This window comes from Monodon monoceros, unplaced genomic scaffold (assembly GCF_005190385.1).
Source record: "Monodon monoceros isolate NGI ecotype Baffin Bay Population unplaced genomic scaffold, NGI_Narwhal_1 Super_Scaffold_1, whole genome shotgun sequence".
Taxonomy (NCBI): domain Eukaryota; kingdom Metazoa; phylum Chordata; class Mammalia; order Artiodactyla; family Monodontidae; genus Monodon; species Monodon monoceros.
The window spans coordinates 46,174,989-46,191,092 of record NW_021703765.1 but is presented as its reverse complement, the minus strand read 5'-3'; the positions used below and the strand labels follow the sequence as shown (position 1 = coordinate 46,191,092).

The 16,104-nt window shown below is 39.5% G+C and overlaps 1 long non-coding RNA gene across 1 annotated transcript in view; it reads right to left on the bottom strand.

The window, feature by feature from the left end:
* Nucleotides 1-16,104, bottom strand: part of LOC114892104 — a 331,941-nt gene that overhangs the window by 123,900 nt on the left and 191,937 nt on the right. The window contains exon 2 of the long non-coding RNA XR_003792679.1: nucleotides 14,906-15,116. This is a non-coding gene — a long non-coding RNA (uncharacterized LOC114892104). The remainder of the gene's footprint in view (nucleotides 1-14,905; nucleotides 15,117-16,104) is intronic.

The window sequence follows — 16,104 nt, the reverse complement described above, 5'->3', positions numbered from 1 at the left end:
GGACATGGTGCTCTTGGGGTCTTCGGTCTCAGACTGGGACTTACATCTTGTCCCCCCTCCCCCCCGATTCTTAGGCCTTTGGGTTTGGACTGGGACTTAGATCATTGGCTCCCTTGATTCTCAGGCTTTGGGACTCAACTAAATTGAACCACTGGCTTTCCTGGTTCTCCAGCTTACAGACACAAATCATGGAACTTCTTGGCCTCCACAGGAGCCAATTTCTATAATAAACCTCCTCTTATAAAATACATATCCTATTGGTTCTGTCATGAATTCCAGTTTGGGCAGCTTGAGATTGAAAGCCTTCTTTTGGGTTCAGGTAAGTATGTTCTATAGGGAGTTGGTTAAGTGGATGTTGAGATCAGAGGAGAATTCTGTATAGAGATCTGTGAGACATCAGAGAATCAGTGGTAGTTGAAGCCACAACTAGACCTAAAGTGTACACTGCTATCCTTCAGTAGTATATCAAATTGGATCAAAATTAGTCAAATTCTTCAAACAATATTCATTCATTCATTCATTCAATACTGAACATCTCCTATGCAAGGATCTGAGTGAGGGGCTTGGGGTAGAACTGTGAATAAGACGGTGTTCAACTTCAAGACGTACATATTCTGACTGGGAATTCAGATGTTAATCAACTGACTGCACAATATATTATCTAATAATATTTGAAGTTTGCGCCACCAAGAAGAGAGATACAACTTTTAATTTAAAAAAACAGACCTAGTTCATGGCAAAGTAGAGTATTTCTTATAAGATTCTCTGAAAAACTATTTTGAGCTAAGATCTAAAGGTGAATTAACAAGGCAAAAAGAGGGAAAGAGAATTCCAAGTAGAAGGAAAAGAATGTGCAAAGGGCACAGGACAGAAAGAATACGCCAGGATATGAAAGAGAAAGTCAGTGAGACAAGCAAAACTGTAAATATTCCACATTATAAGGTTGAAATAGAGAATACTTTCTTTGGGTAAATATTAACAAATATGATCATAATGTAGAAATATGAGATCCATACCATCTGAGGGTTTTAGGCCCCTTATTTAGAAACCCAAACTCCAGCTGGTGAAAACAAAAACAGAAAACCCACAAATATGGCTTGGTTTGGAAAGAGAACAGATTAATACAAGAGTAACATTACTGAATGCCATCGAACTCCCCTTAGCTCTGCAAAGGCATGTTCCTAACAGAGAAGTCAGAAGTCAATCACTGAGATAGACTTCAAGGTCATATCTAAATAGCAATATAAACACACTGCAGAAAAATATGTTTTTATTTTCATAAGCATTTAACTGCAAAATATCCTCGGAGCACTAAAGATTCAGGAATAAAAAAGATCAACCCTATTTTCTTAGCCCCAGAAGGAGATTATGCATTCATTCTGGGTCTGTTGGCCTGGGAGTCTCCCTCTGTTATTGTCAATACCTAACTTCTAATGGGACATGGCTATGCTATATACATATATTATTCCATATAGCCGTTTTACACCTATAAAAACCAAGCCCAAAGATAAGAATTGTACAATACCAACTAATTAGTAGTAACAGCAACAAACATTTTCATTCCTCTTACTTCCAAGAGTATTTTGGGCTGTTTTCTGAATTACTGCTCAAGTATCAACTTGTAGATTTCACTCATTCAATCCAAAGGTGGTGGCAGTTATACATTTAGAAGGAAAGTACACACAGTTGAAAGGATTCAAAATTGTTTTATGGAAAAGATAAACTTTGTATGAAGCATCGTGTCTTGGCCTATAGTTTTTGGAAACTTCCATGAGACCTTTCACCACACCTAATGGTTCACAAGGGCACTGCTTTAGCAGCTCCACCTCCTAGTGATTTCACATGGAATGGCTATAGCTCTCTCCCACACTACACTACAGGGCTACACTGGGAACCCACCAAAGACCTTCAGCAGATCAGATTCTAGCAAGTCACAGGCCCAGAAGGGAAAAACACACTAGCTTAGTCCTTTCCAATCAAAACCGAAATCTGGAGCTTCTCCACAATATTACAAAAGCAAGACTATCACATTTGTGAAAAAAAGCAGAGCATACTATAATGGGATCATTATGATCAACCCTAAAGTATGTTCACAAATACCATGATAGCATTGTGGAAACTAACTGCTATCTAAAAACATCACTCTACTAAGTGCTAGTATTAGACAAGGGTGCATTCTGTCAACTGCTGTTTGACCCATAATTGAAAGGTCATTAAAAATTTACTGAAAGGGATACTGGAAACACCACAGAGGACAAAAGGTGTGTTTGAAGCTCCAGTCATTGTCAATGATGCCATATCAAATGACAAGTACCAAGGGTCTAAATATGGCAGAATGGATTTAAGGCAATGGTGCAGAGCACTTTTTTTTTTTTTACATAAATACCAAGCCCAGGGCTGCCTGTCTTTGAGCTCTGTCAGCCACACTGTGATAAAGCATTGGTGGTCCCATGCACTTCCCATCTAAGAAATGAACCTACAGATCTACAGCTTATGAATATTTGATCCAGCTACAAATTTGAAAAAAAATCACCAGTTTCTGAATTATTTAACTGTTTTTGCCAAAGCCCTAAATTATTTTTCCTGTAATAAAATAAAATGTATTGGGTGGGAAACGAGAGTCCAAAGAGGCAAACACCAACTCAAGCCCTAACAGCTGAGGTTCCAGCCATGCTGATTTTCTTTACGACATAAGTGGTCTAGCCGGCTGACAGTAGCAGAGACTTGGGTCAATACTGTCATTCCCATCTCCCAGCACTGCAGACTTCATGCATTCTCCTTTGAATTAACTTGACCACAGGCTATTTCTTGTAGGGTATAATGAAGAAACTGGCCAAAGTTCCTGCAAGAGATATAATGTTGATATGAATTCTTTAAAAACTATAAACAAGCTTTAAAAACTAGAAAGCTCATGGTGAAAGAAGCAAATTACCTTCCTTTAATAATTATGGGAAGAAAATAATTCAAATCTGGGAAATAACTTATGAGCATACCAATAGGTCAGGGGAAGAATGTTGCATGTGACCATGGGGACCAGACAGGTGACTGGTCTTGGGGAAGAAATCTGAGGAGATGCTGTGAGTTGCTGTGCTGTGTGTGTGTGTCTGTGAATGTTTATCTGTGAGAGTGCATGTGTGTGTGTGTGTGTGTGTGCCTGTGCTAAAAGAGTGATATTAAAGAATTATAACTAGGAGACTGGTTCAAGATGGCGGAGTAGAAGGACGTGCGCTCACTCCCTCTTGCAAGAGCACCAGAATCACAACTAACTGCTGAACAATCATTGACAGGAGGACACTGGAACTCACCAAAAAAGATGCTCCACATCCAAAGACAAAGGAGAAGCCACAGTGAGATGGTAGCGGGGGCACAATCACAATAAACTCAAATCCCATAACTGCTGGGTGGATGACTTACAAACTGGAGAACACTTATACCACAGAAGTCCATCCAATGGAGTGAAGGTTCAGAGCCCCACCTCAGGATTCCTAACCTGGGGGTCCAGCGACGGGAGGAGGAATTCCAAGAGAATCAGACTTTGAAGGCTAGTGGGATTTGATTGCAGGACTTTTGACAGCACTGGAGGAAACAGAGACTCCACTCTTGGAGGGCACACACAAAGTAGTGTGCACATCAGAACCCAGGGGAAGGAGCAGTGACCCCATAGGAGACTGAACCAGACCTACCTGCTAGTGTTGGAGGGTCTCCTGCAGAGGCGGGGGGTGGCTGTGGCTCACTGTGAGGACAAGGACACTGGCAGCAGAAGTTCTGGGAAGTACTCCTTGGCGCGAGCCCTCCCACAGTCTGCCATTAGCCCCACCAAAGAGCCCAGGTAGGCTCCAGTGTTGGGTTGCCTCAGGCCAAACAACCAACAGGGAGGGAACCCAGCCCCACCCATCAGCAGTCAAGAGGATTAAAGTTTTACCCAGCTCTACCCACCAGAGCAACAGTCAGCTCTACCCACCACCAGTCCGGCCCATTAGGAAACTTGCACAAGCCTCTTAGATAGCCTCATCCACCAGATGGCAGACAAGAGAAGCAAGAAGAACTACAATCCTGCACCTGTGGAACAAAAAACACATTCACAGAAACATAGACAAGATGAAAAGGCAGAGGGCTATGTATCAGATGAAGGGACAAGATAAAACCCCAAGAAAACAACTAAATGAAGTGGAGATAGGTAACCTTCCAAAAAAAGAATTCAGAATAATGATAGTGAAGACGATCCAGGACCTCAGAAAAAGGATGGAGGAAAAGATCAAGAAGACACAAGAAATGTTTAACAAAGACCTAGAAGAATTAAAGAACAAATACCTAGAAGAATTAGAGAACTAACAAACAGAGGTGAACAATACAATAACTGAAATGAAAAATACACTAGAAGGAATCAATAGCAGAATAACTGAGGCAGAAGAACAGATAAGTAACCTGGAAGACAGAATGCTGAAATTCACTGCCAGGGAACAGAATTAAGAAAAAAGGATGAAAAGAAATGAAGACAGCCTAAGAAACTGCTGGGACAACATTAAACACAACAACATTTGCATTACAGGGGTCCCATAAGAAGAAGAGAGAGAGAAAAGACCCAAGAAAATATTTGAAGAGATTATAGGAGAAAACTTCCCTAACATGGGAAAGAAAATAGCCACCCCAGTAGAGGAAAGGCAGAGAGTCCCAGGAAGGATAAACCCAAGGACTAACACACCGAGACACATAATAATCAAATTGGCAACAATTAAAGACACAGATAAATTATTGAAAGCAACAAGGAAAAATGACAAATAACCAACAAGGGAACTCCCATAAGGTCAACAGCTGATTTCTCCTCAGAAACTCTACAAGCCAGAAGGGAGTGGCACAATATGTTTAAAGTGATGAAAGGGAAGAACCTACAACCAAGATTACTCTACCCGGCAAGGATCTCATTCAGATCTGATGGAGAAATAAAAAGTTTTACAGACAAGCAAAAGCTAAGAGAATTCAGCACCACCAAACCCACTCTACAGCAACTGCTAAAGGAACTTCTCGAAGTGGGAAACACAAGAGAAGAAAAGGGCCTACAAAAACAAACCCATAACAACTAACAAAATGGTAATAGGAACATACATACGGATAATTACCGTAAATGTGAATGGATTAAATGCTCCAACCAAAAGACACAGGCTTGCTGAATGGATACAAAAATGAGACCCATATATATGCTGTCTACAAGAGACCCACTTCAGACCTAGGGACACATACAGACTGGAAGTGAGGGGATGGAAAAAGATATTCCATGCAAATGGAAATCAAAAGAAAGCTGGAGTAGCAATTCTTGTATCAGACAGAATAGACTTTAAAATAAAGACTATTATAAGAGACAAAGAAGGACACTATATAATGATCAAGGGATCAATCCAAGAAGAAGATACAACAATTGTAAAAATTTATGCACCCAACCGAGGAGCACCTCAGTACATAAGGCAACTGCTAACAGCTATAAAAGAGGAAATCGACAGTAACACAATAATAGTGGGGGAATTTAACACCTCACTTACACCAATGGACAGATCATCCAACTAGAACATTAATAGGGAAACACAAGCTTTAAATGACACAATAGACGAGATACATTTAATGGATATTTATAGGGAATTCCATCCAAAAACAGCAGATTATGCTTTCTTCTCAAATGCACATAGAACATTCTCCAGGATAGATCACATCTTGGGTCACAAATCAAGCCTCAGTAAGTTTAAGAAAATTGAAATCATATCAAGCATCTTTTCCAACCACTTGCTATGAGATTAGAAATCAGTTACAGGGAAAAAAACGCAGAAAACACAAACACATGGAGGTTAAACAATACGTTACTAAATAACCAAGAGATCACTGAGGAAATCAAAAAATACCTAGTGACAAATTACAATGAAAACACAATGATCCAAAACATGTGGGATGTAGCAAAAGCAGTTCTAAGAGGGAAATTTATAGCAATACAAGCCTACCTCAAGAAACAAGAAAAATCTCAAATACACAATCTAACCTTACACCTAAAGGAATTAGAGAAAGAAGAATAAACAAAACCCAAAGTTAGCAGAAGGAAAGAAATCATAAAGATCAGAGCAGAAATAAATGAAATAGAAACAAAGAAAACAATAGCAAAGATCAATAAAACTAAAAGCTGGTTCTTTGAGAAGATAAAGTTCATGAACCATTAGCCAGACTCATCAAGGAAAAGAGGGAGAGGACTCAAATCAATAAAATTAGAAATGAAAAAAAGAAGTTACAACAGACACCACAGAAATACAAAGCATCATAAGAGACTACTACAAGCAACTCTATGCCAAGAAAATGGACAACCTGGAAGAAATGGACAAATTCTTAGAAAGGTATAACCTTCCAAGACTGAACCAGGAAGAAATAGACAATATGAACAGACCAATCACAAGTAATGAAATTGACACTGTGATTATAAATCTTCAAAACAAAAAAAGTCCAGGACCAGATGGCTTCACAGGTGAATTCTATGAAAAATTTAGAGAAGAGCTAACATCCATCTTTCTCAAAGTCTTCCAAAAAATTTCAGAGGAAGGAACACTCCACTCCCAAAGTCGTTCTATGAGGCTACCATCACCCTGATACCAATACCAGACAAAGATACTACAAAAAAAGAAAATTACAGACTAATATCACTGATGAATATAGATGCAAAAATCCTCAACAAAATACTAGCAAACAGAATCCAACAACACATTAAAAGGATCATACACCATGATCAGTTAGGATTTATCCCAGGGATGCAATAATTCTTCAATATATGCAAATCAACCAATGTGATACACCATATTAACAAACTAAAGAAAAAAAACCATATGATCATCTCAATAGATGCAGAAAAGGCTTTTGACAAAATTCAACACTCATTTATGATAAAAACTCTCCAGAAAGTGGGCATAGAGGGAACCTACCTCAACATAATAAAGGTCATATATGACAAACCCACAGCAAACATCATTCTCAATGGTGAAAAACTGAAAGCATTTCCTTTAAGATGAGGAAGAAGACAAGAATGTCCACTCTCACCACTATTATTCAACACAGTTTTGGAGGTCCTAGCCAGAGCAATCAGAGAAGGAAAAGAAAGAAAAGGAATACAAACTAGAAAAAAAGAAGTAAAACTGTCACTGTCTGCAGGTGACATGACACTATACATAGAATATCCTAAAGATGCCACCAGAAAACTACTAGAGCTAATCAATGAACTTGATAAAGTTGCAGGATATAAAATTAATGCACAGAAATCTCTTGCATTCCTATATATTAATGATGAAAAATCTGAAAGGGAAATTAAGGAAACACTTCCATTTACCATTGCAACAAAAAGAAGAAAATGCCTAGGAATAAACCTACCTAGGGAGACAAAAGACCTGTATGCAGAAAACTATAAGACACTGATGAAAGGAATTAAAGATGATACCAACAGATAGAGAGATATACCATGTTCTTGGATTGGAAGAATCAACATTGTGAAAATGACTATACTACGCAAAGCAATCTACAGATTCAGTACAATCCCTATCAAATTACCAGTGGCATTTTTTACAGAACTAGAAAAAAAAAATCTTAAAATTTTTGTGAAGACACAAAAGACCCCGAATAGCCAAAGCAGCCTTGAGGGAAAAAAACGGAGCTGGAGGAATCAGACTCCCTGACTTCGGACTATACTACAAAGCTACAGTAATCAAGACAATATGGCACTGGCACAAAAACGGAAATATAGACCAGTGGAACAGGATAGAAAGCCCACAGATAAACCCATGCACCTCTGGTCAACTAATGTATGACAAAGGAGGCAAGAAAATACAATGGAGAAGAGACAGTCTCTTCAATAAGTGGTGCTGGGAAAACTGGACAGCTACATGTAAAAGAATGAAATTAGAACACTCCCTAACACCATACACAAAAATAAACTCAAAATGGATTAGAGACCTAAATGTAGGACTGGACACTATAAAAGTCTTAGAGGAAAATATAGGAAGAACACCCTTTGACACATATCACAGCAAGATCTTTTTTGATCCACCTCCTAGAGTAATGGAAATAAAAACAAAAATAAACAACTGAGACCTAATGAAACTTAAAAGCTTTTGCAAAGCAAAGGAAACTACAAACAAGACGAAAAGACAACCCTCAGAATGGGAGAAAATATTTGCAAATGAATCAACGGACAAAGGATTAATCTCCAAAATATGTAAACAGCTCATGCAGCTCAATATTAAAGAAACAAACAACCCAATCCAAAAATGGGCAGAAGACTTAGACATTTCTCCAAAGAAGACATTACAGATGGCCCAGAAGCACATGAAAAGCTGCTCAATATCACTAATTATTAGAGAAATGCAAATCAAAACTACGGTGAGGTATCACCTCACACCAGTTAGAATGGGCATCATCAGAAAATCTACAAATAACAAATGCTGGAGAGGGTGTGGAGAAAAGGGAACCCTCTTGCACTGTTGGTGGGAATGTAAATTGATACAGGCACTACAGAGAACAGTATGGAGGTTCCTTAAAAAACTAAAAATAGAATTACCATATGAGCCAGCAATCCCACTACTGGGCATATACCCAAAGAAAACCATAATTCAAAAAGACACATGCACCCCAATGTTCATTACAGCACTATTTACAATAGCCAGGTCATGGAAGCAACCTAAATGCCCATCGACAGATGAATGGATAAAGAAGATTTGGTACATATATACAATGGAATATTACTCAGCCATAGAAAAGAACGAAATTGGGTCATTTGTAGAGTCGTGGATGGATCTAGAGACTATCATACAGAGTGAAGTACGTCAGAAAGAAATAAACAAATGTTGTATATTAATGCATATATGTGGAACCTAGAAAAATGGTACAGATGACCTGGTTTGCAGGGCAGAAATTGAGACACAGATATAGAGAACAAACGTATGGACCCCAAAGGGCGAAAGTGATGGGGGGGGTGGGGGGGGTAATGAATTGGGAGATTGGGAGTGACATATATACACTAATATGTATAAAATGGATAACTAGGAAGAGCCTGCTATATAAAATGTAAGCAAAATAAAATTCAAAAATTCCCAAAAAAAAGAATTATAATTAATTATTTATATGCTGTAAGTTCATAGAAGAATAGTAGATTTAACACTAGGAAAAGATACGGTTAAAAAATGCTTTAATAAAAAACAGCCAGTAGGAATTTCTGCGGTCATTTAAGGGGATGTTGACAAGGAAAACCCTCAGAGAACTGTAAAAGTCACTGTGTTATCCAAAAGAATGGATCATGTGCCAGGTGGACACTAAAATGGTCTCCATTGTTCCACCTCCTGGTATTCATGCCCTTGTGGCTTTTTCCCACTGAATACAAGTGGACTAGGACTTGCTCCTAACTAATAGAATCTGGCCAAGGTGATGGGATGTCCATGGTTCCATGTGTGACTATGTTACGTAAGATTGTAATGCCTGTCTCATGAGGAGAGTCATTCCCTTGCTGGCTTTGAGGAAGTCATGCTGGGGAGGCCCCTGTGGCAAGGAACTGAGAGTGTTCTCCAGCTGACAGGCATTGAGAACCTCAGGCCCTCAGTCCGGCAGCCTGCAAGGGACTGAAGGCTGGAAGTGGATCCTTTCCCTGTCAAATCTCAGCCCTGGATGACACCTCAGGAGCAGTCTTGTGAGACGCTAAAGCAGATGACCCAGATAAATTGTATCCAGACTCCTGACCTAGTGGAACTGTGACATAGTAAATCTGTGTTGCTGTAAGTGGCTACATTTGTGGAAATATTGCTATGCAACAACAAATAACTATAAAGACACCAAGAGCTTTAACTAGGCTCTTTCATTTCTAAGGGCTCATCTTTTTTACCATGTGATCACCAATTACAAGTGCTACAAAAAATAAAGAAGATTACTAGGAAGCCATAGAGGACCAAATTTATGTCAAGATACCATGAAAGGGAACAATGTGATATGCAGAAGAAATGATAGCACTGGTACTTTGGGATCTCCATTTACCCTCTAAGGAGGATGAATTCCGACTTTCTAAAGAAGTGGTAACAATCATAATCCATGGAACATACAGATATGTCAGCAAATGGGAGTGATTAGCCTATCATTAGATACATTAGAAAGAGCTTCAGAGTCAGGCAGATTCAGGCTAAAATGCCAGCTTTATTCTTTACTAAGTTGGACAATATACTGAGTCCCAATTTTCTCATTCGAACAATTGAAATAACCAAGCCAACTGCAAAAGGTGTTGAGAAAGTGAATAAGAAACAACATGGGGATGGAAGATAGTAAATAATCAATAAATACTCATTCTTTTCCCCTTTCTTTGTGCCATAAGATTAGTGCATCTTAGATTCTAGAAGGGAATTTTTTTTTATCTGGGAAAGCACAACAGTAAAAAAAAAACGTGGCCTAAGAAGTACTGGGGGCACTAAAAATGAAAGTCTGATTATACAACTGTGAATAATGTTAACAAAGGGTAAACATCCAGGACTTCCCTGGTGGCACAGTGGTTAGGAATCCGCCTACCAGTGCCAGGGACACAGGTTTGATCCCTCGTCTGGGAAGATCCCACATGCCACAGAGCAACTAAGCCCGTGTGCCACAACTGCTGAGCCTTCGCTCTAGAGCCCATGCTCCGCAACAAGAGGAGCCACACAATGAGAAGCTCACGCACTGCAACGAAGAGTAGCCCCCACTTGCCGCAACTAGAGAAAGCCCACGTGCAGCCTCGAAGACTCAACGCAGCCAAAAACAAATAAATAAATTTATTTTTAAAGAAAAGTGGGGGGGTGGGGAGGAACATCCGCAGAAATCCAGGTAGCTCTTAGAGTATTGTCCAATAATTTCAATTTTTATAACGTATGTTGATGAAAAAGAGAGTTACATAATCAATGATTCTGAGGAGAAAGAAGAAGAGGAGGAGACAATTAAACCATATGAAGAGTGTCACCAAGTCCACAGGCCAGAAGCTAACATCGTCTGGTGAAAAGTACAAAGACAAAAAAGCATTTATTGTGCTACATTTGAACAATAAAAGGAATAGTGTCTTTGGGAAATATACTATTATATAATATATATAATATTATTATATATTATTTTATTATATAATAAAAATAATATTATCAGGTGGTATAAAAAAAAACTAGTTTTACTTTGCAATTATCTTCACTAAAGTGGGTGATCATCAAACAGAAAAGTGAGGAGTAAACATAATTAAGACACAACCAAAAAGTATGAATGTGGAGATTACAGAAGAATTGTACTTGGACTCAGGTAATTACTCCCAAGTAAAAGTCTGCAAATACAATTGGAGAGCCACTGTTGGTAACTTTTGAAAAATCCTGTAGAACCAGGGAGGCCAGAAAACTACAAATAAGCAAAAGTTTTAATTTTTAAATAGTAAACACTTCAGAATACATCTTGATACTGATTCCCAAGTAAATTCTCTAATGGATAATCAAATAGATGGTTTGTAAGCACTTCGAGAAGAAAAGAGTACCACTAGGAGCCAAAATGGGTTCACCAAGAAGACATCAAGCCAAACAAATTTCACTTATTTTCTAACAAAGTTACTGAATTGGTAAATGAGAAGATACTGGAGGCATACTTATGAGGTCTGGAAATGGGAAGTGAGAGAATTATTTTATGTTTAGCCTAGAGAAAAGGAATTGAGGGAAATGCTGTCCCCACATGTTTCAGAGACCATGGGGTTGTATCACTGAGCATGGCTGCATCCTTCAACTCTCAGCTTAGTTGATCCCTGAAAAAGCTCTCTCAGATCACTGAGGTTCAGATTTGATACACTCCTAGACATTGCTATAGCACATCTATATTTCCACTATCACAGTAGTTATCACAATGTATTATGATTATTTGCTTAATTGCCTACCCCTCCAGTGGAATGTAAGATCCCTCAAGGCAAGGACTAAGTCTGTCTTTTTCATTGCTTTATCTCTGGGGTCTACCACTGCACCAGATAAATGGTGGGTGCTCAATTTCATCTTTGCTTATGAGATACAGTCCAAATTTCTTAGAGCAGGACATGAATATTTTACATTCTAGCCCCCTGCCCCTCTAACTTGATCTCCTGCCTCTTTCCTCCTCACAGTTTAAAATGCAGTAACACATAAGACATGTGTTACTCCTCCCAAGACATGCCCCCTCACACTTCTGACTTCCGTGAACAGTATTTCCTCTGTCTAGAAGGCCTTTTAATGGACAGAGCTCCAACTCACCTTTCAAGATGCTCTTCAGGAAAGCCTTTCCCACCATGTTTAGGAAGTTATTCCTCCATCTTCTCATGGTCCTTTGCACATATCTCTACTATGTCAATTTGCACATTGTATTGAGTCTCCTTCTATGTGACTTCCCCACCCAGGGGAGTAACCATATCTCCGTTTTATTTGATTTACCATTACCCTTCAGGATTAGACAGTGCCTGGCAAACAACAGGTATTCAGTGTTTGTTAAATAAATAAATGAGCCACTATTTCCTTGTATTAAAATTTAAAACCTTCATTACTTTGGCTTTTTAGGCCGATCATCACTGGATGTGGAAAACATCTCATCCCCCCTTTGATGTACACCTATTGCAGGCACTGCCCCACCTGTCAACTACCCATTTATTCCAAACCACTGTTTCCAAAAGCAACGGATAGGCTTCCAATCCTGTAAGGATTCACAAACAGAGCAAAACACCCTACTAGTAAACAGTTACAAACACCTTTGTTAGAAATAAGCTGATGAAATTTGAGTGTGAAAATGAAGGTTACTAATTTGTAGGCACATCACACAATGTTAACACAAATGCAGAGGAGTGCCTTGACACAAAGGCCTAAAAGTAAGTTCTTCCTGCCCTGGGATCAATTACTGTGTGTAAATAGGAGACCCATGAGAAGTCTTTACACTGTTGTTCCCCAGGAGGAGGGAAAGGGACACTTGTTCATTTTGTGGGGAATCAGCAGGAAGAACTCACACTGGAGCTTGCTGGCCACTTCTGTTCCTTCATGAAAACTGGCCCATGACCCCTATCATCCAAAGGGACATATGTTTTAAGAGGGGGAGCATTTACATATGATTCCTGTCATAAAAGTTAATTCTAAAGTTCAAATCTTAATCTCAAGGCTCTTTCCCAGAATGTGAAAAACACTTTGAGGCACTGATGGTCCAAAAGACTGATGGCCTCTGTAAAAGGTAGAATTGAAGGGGCTTCCCTGGTGGCGCAGTGGTTGAGAATCTGCCTGCTAATGCAGGGGACACGGGTTCGAGCCCTGGTCTGGGAAGATCCCACATGCCGCGGAGCAACTAGGCCCGTGAGCCACAACTACTGAGCCTGTGTGTCTGGAGCCTGTGCTCCACAACAAGAGAGGCCGCGACAGTGAGAGGGCCCACGCACCTCGATGAAGAATGGCCCCCGCTCACCGCAACTAGAGAAAGCCCTCGCACAGAAACGAAGACCCAACACAGCCAAAAATAAATAAATAAATAAATAAATATTTTTTTTAAAAAAAAGGTAGAATTGATATTGTGCAAATAAATATATATATATGCATATATGCGTACATATATATGAAATTAATGTACTATTTGAAGGTAATCAACTTTTCCACAATTATTTCGTGGTCACGGATTTTGTGTTGATGCTGGCTAATTAGCCAAATATGAATTATATATGTATATTTTAAGTAAGCGTGTATGCATATTAAAGGGTTTTTTCCTTTATTTCATTGTGAAGCAAATCATTTGGTGTGGCTGCACATAAAGCTCTAATACACATCAAAAAGCAATCAACAAACTCTTTGAGTACATCAAGCAGGATAATTTAGATGGTTTTTAATCATGATTATGAAAATATAATTAGGTGGTTTCATGTTTATTGTTGAGTATATGTAGGGGAAAGTGATTCTCCAAATATAAAATGTGGGCAATATTACACAGAAACCACAAGAGAACGGGTATGCATGAGGCACAGGCGCGTGCACACACACACACACACACACATACACACACCACTGCCCCTTTCTGCAACATATCAGCAGTTTTCATATTTAAAAAGAATATCATTTCTTTCAAGATGCCAAAAGAAATCTTATTTAATAAACTGATGACATAGAAATAGGTTGGGAAAATGCCTCCCTTTAATGTCACCATAAACTTTAGCTACGGCCTGCAAATTAAAACAAGTCCTCCCTGCCACGGACCCGACAGAAAAGGCTGGGGCAGGGGGGTGGCTCATTAGTGCTCAAGCAGCTCATGTGTCATTAGTGACCACTGGGAGTAGGTACAGTCATGGATCTGCGCAGTTCAATGATTGTGCACTTGTGGCCTTTTCTAATCCATTTGAAATACACCTGATACTTATCTATCTCCAACTGCCCAGTTTAGAAGTTGAAAGGATCTGTAAGTTCTCATGTCAGAGGATGAAACACACTCTTAGTAAACCACTGCCTCACATCAGCCTATCCAGGCAACCCCACCTTGGCCAGGAGAGGTGACAAGAGGGACTTCATCCCCCCTCTCCCAGATGGTCTCCATTCCCCCAGAGCTCCCTGATAAACTCTCCCAAGCCACATCTTATTTTTCCCCCTGTACATCCAGAGTTGATCACTGGCCCCATTAGAAAAATCCATCCTTCCTAGTCCATCTCGGAAATCATGTGCAAGAGCCTGGGATTGCACTTGGGAGTAATCTGGTCACCAGCAAGCTGGCCCCTTTTTTTGAGAAATTCAGAGTTGCAATACCATGACTTTAACGAAGCCACAATTACAGTGGCTTTCTTCCAGCACCATGTGTAATCTGTTTTACCACGAAAAAATGAAGTTGCTGTCTGTGCACGCAATTTTAGCATTTCTGGTTTTTATGCCATCTTACTTACAAGAAGCTCCCAGCTGTTATAATTTGTCTCATCCATTGCTCTCTTGTAGAAACAGCCTTTGTTCCTTTTCTTCAGTGCCAGGGACTTGCTGCGTTTCACCTGATGTGATTTGTCCGGGCATTAATAATGCATCTTCAAGATGCAAGATGCATGAATTCCTTTAGTAACAGATCTGCTGGCAGAGGGCTATATTGTATTGTATATAGCTTTGCTGCAAAAAGGAAAGACAAGAGGACAAAGGGAAGGTCATCAGTCTCAGGAATGAGGGGTATTAGTGATTTTAGAACATCATTCCCACCAGCTCATGGGAAGGGCATGCTGAGGACTCTGAATATTAGACCAACAACTCCTTTAAAAAAAAAAACTTTTGCCAAATCTGCAATTTGTCCCTATTGGGGACCTAGAGTTGCATATACACACACAGATGACAATTCAAGAAGTCCAGAGTATCTAGCTATTCTCATATACCACTTTGTGCTCATCAACAGAAATTTCCTGTACATAGGTCCTAATTCCCCCTTTGGGCCTCCGGGCACATTCCAGCTACCTTCCCAGTGGCCTTGATACAATTGTTGTTATTGTTACTCATATGAATTTTTTATCATCTTGCATTTGTGAAGAGCTTGTATTTTTGAGCTGCTTTATAATCATTAATAAGTTATTTCTCACAATTATCCTGAAAAGTAGGACAGGGTTCCTTTCTCGATGTTACAGTTAGGGGTAAAGAAACGTAGATAGGTTACAATGCAAGACATTCACAGGGAGTGTGTTTTCCAAAGTTGGAATAAGGACACATTTAGAGGGCCACCCCATCTCCTCAACCAAATAGCTACCTCTGGAATGGTAATGTGAACAATTTAAAGCAGAATGTGGGACCCAATTAGAAATAATCAGGCGCTTAGAGGACACAGCCATAAACTCTGCAGGAAAATGACCCGGCTTCAGATGATCAGATTTTGAACTCAAGGCTAGCTATACCAGCTGGCTCCAACACCTTAGACTTTCTTAAGAAACAATGAATTTACTACGTAATGTTGAAATCCAGAAGTTCAGCCACAGAAACGGTAGCTTGTGCAGATGATCATTTAACTTCCTGTTTCTCTGAGGACTCCTGAGAAGATCTGTCAATATACAACCAAACCACACTCTCCGTATGGTCATTATAATAGGTTCACCTGCCTCTATGCCCATTCTCACCA